Source organism: Elaeis guineensis, chromosome 13, assembly GCF_000442705.2.
Source record: "Elaeis guineensis isolate ETL-2024a chromosome 13, EG11, whole genome shotgun sequence".
Lineage (NCBI taxonomy): Eukaryota > Viridiplantae > Streptophyta > Magnoliopsida > Arecales > Arecaceae > Elaeis > Elaeis guineensis.
This window is the reverse complement of record NC_026005.2, coordinates 7,882,330-7,885,568: the sequence shown is the minus strand read 5'-3', so window position 1 is coordinate 7,885,568 and position 3,239 is coordinate 7,882,330.

Here is a 3,239-nt window from a genome sequence, read left to right as displayed (position 1 = left end):
ATCTAATTTGGATCATCTTCTCAGAATCTTCCTCTTTTAACGTAATAGAAATCAATTGCTCGGCCGGTTCATCCCTTTCTTCATTTTCTCTTTGGTCTAATTTATCAACGGACAAAGAGTCTTCAGATTGATTACTTTTTGTAAAGATCAAGAAGCAATGTCGAGCAAGTTATTGATCTCCACATATTTCTCTGACTCCATTTCTTGTTGGAAATCGGATCAGTAAATGGTATGTTGAAACTACTGCTCTCAAGGTATTAAGTCCAGGTCGTACAAGTATGGCATTGTAAGCCGATGGAACTCGGATGACTATGAATGTTAGAAGAACGGTACTTTATTGTGGATCTGTTCTCACGATTAAAGGAAGAGTAAATTTTTCTTTCACGGTAACTGCATCTCTAGTAAAATCGATTAATGACGTTGAGACTCTTCTGAGTCGGTCAGTCGGTAGTCGCATTCAGAAGAAAGTCAAGTAAAAAAGAACATCAGTTGAACTTCCATTATCAACTAATTTTTTTTTACATCATAGTTTGCTATCATCGTCGAAACGACGATAGCATCATCATGGAGAGTTTGTATTCTTCTGACATCATTTTTTTTAAAAAAATTATATTGTCAAGTCGTCATTTCTTTGCTGACTCTTCTTCGGAAGTTGCCCCCTAATTTTTTGGTCGCCCAGAGATCATATTGATTACTCTCGCCATTGGTCGATTGTTGATCATTTTCTCAGCTGTGGCTGAGGCTGTTGGTCGGTGGGAGGTTAAGTCGAATGATTTCGTCAAAATTTTTTGAGATAGCCATGTCGAATGAGGGCCTCTATTTCGTCCCTAAGTTGAATGCACTATTCGGTATGATCACGATGAAATCGATGGTACTTCTTCCTGTCACGGTATCTCGATGGTACTTTTATCGACGGGGGATGTCGTAGGTACTCCTCTCCCTCGATTTTCATTAAGATCTACACACGGAGAGCAGAAAAAAGAGTATAACAGTCATACATGCCATAATTGTTCGGTCTTGGACTCCATCATCGAGGTGAAGCTTGCTTATTGGTGGTTGACTGATTTGGTTTGGTCGGGACTTAACTTTTTTTCTACTTCTTTTTCTGACTTTTTTCTTCAGTCTGGCACCGGTCAGAAGCACCTTCATCCGTGCGAATATATTTGTACGCGTGCTCTAAGAGTTTAGCATAGGTCCGAGGGAGAGTTTTATCCAGAGAATAGAAGAATCTGGATCTCCTTAGACCCTTCTTCTGGTCGATATGGCCATATCTTCATTGAGGTCCTTGATCTCTAGTGTGACCGTGTTGAAGCGAGCCACGAAATTCCTCAATGTGTTTGTCTCGTCTTGCTTGATTGAGAAGAGACTGTCTGATGTCTGTGGCACCTTTCGGCTAGTGCTGAAATGGACTACGAAAGAATGTTCAAGCTGCTCGAAGGAGTTTATGTTCTCCGACTGCAGCCCAGAATATCAGGCTCGAGCAGCCTTCCGAATAGACATCGGGAAGCCGATGCATAGAAGAGCATCGGTTGCTCCCTAGATCATCATGAGAGCCTTATAGCTCTTCAGGTAATCAATTGAGTCGATGGAGCTGTCATATGACTCCATCTGTGGCATCTTGAACCGAGATGGAATCGGCTTGTCCAGGATGTACTGAAAGAGAGATTGGGTAGTGTAGAAGTCATAGTCGCTGGAAGATTTTCGATCTTCCATCTGAAGTCGAGCAAGTTGGCGGTCGATCTCTTTGAACTTGCGCTCGTGGTCATCGAGCCGTCGTTGCTGAGATAATCCGGAGGTAGAGTCTTTCGAAGAATTTGAGGATGCAGAAGGAGAAGGTTCACGCGGTCTTTTCTCTTTCTTGATACTATGTACATGAAAAGGAGAAGGAGATAGCCACGAAGGATGGACGGTGTGGCGAGAATGTCGAGAACACGGTTGCTCGACTTGATGGAAATGTCTAGACGGCCGTTGTTCTGGAGGTGAAGAGGGTGAACGTCGTGGAGGATGGCGGCTGTGCCTAGACTGCATTGAATGAGCCACCGACGGTCGCTGCTGCTGTTGTGTTTGTTGCTGTTGGAGGCTGTGAACCACCTCCATTAACACTTTCATTTACTGTATCAAGGCAGTAATTTGTGCGTCCGTAGTGACTATTGGACGCGAAGAGCTGGGCTCTGCCAATGGGGGAGGAGGAATATCTTTCTGATGGGAAGATTGCCTCACGGATCCTGTTGAATGCTGAGCTCTAGTTTTAGCCATAATTGCTCGTATTATCCTCCTACCTAATGCGTCAATCTGTTGTGGCCAATCTCCTGTTGCACCTATTGTCGGTGAAGAGCACCTGCAAAATGAAGTCCACGTTGACTGAAATTGTATCCAACGAAGATCCTCCGATGCTTAAGTCAGTGGGGAGTGGTGAACAGCAGATAAGTATTTAGAATGGCAGAGCATCAACTCAGAATTGCCTTATCAAATGCTATTCATTTATCTTCTTTTATAGATGAGTAGTTGGTAACCGTTTGTAACGGTTGGACATGTGGATCCCGCTCGTTCCGGTATTATGTGATCGTGGGATGGATAGTTATACCCGCCACTGATCATGTTCTGACCATTATGCATTTTTTGCACTAGCAGTTTCTTGTAAGCCGACTATATGTCGATGAACTAAGTATGTCGATCGTATGTCGATAATCGTGAAAATCCGAATGAATATCGATCGGTAATTCTGATATGCCGATGGTCATCGGTCTGAGATTAGAAGAGTTATGGCTAAATTTGTTGATAGCTAAGGTTGGCCAACTAACTAACCGATTGATAGTCGGCAGGTTGAGTTAATGAGGCCGATCGAGGGTCAGAATTAGAGAGTCAGCTGAATCGCCCTAACAAGTACTTAAACTGATCAAGTTAGAGTTTGTACGTCAAAGATGGAAAGAACTTAAAAGGAGGTTTTGAAATGCGGTAAAACGAGACAGCTTGGTGGGGAGGTGTTGTGGGATGGGCATCGGGGGCTTCGAGTCCGAAAATCCCATACCGAAAACAAGCAAGAGATCCTACTGCTTATTAGTACGAGTTCCCCCTCTCCCACGTGAGGCGCCTTTTGCGGGGCAAAACCGTGAGGGGCAGCGTCGTGGTTCCCTATAGCGGGCACGCGCTGTTTCAAAGCGGACAATACCTCACGATTGGGTGGAGGAGATGGTTCCGTACTGGTGAGCGGTAGATCTCCAACATTGGCGCCGTCTGTG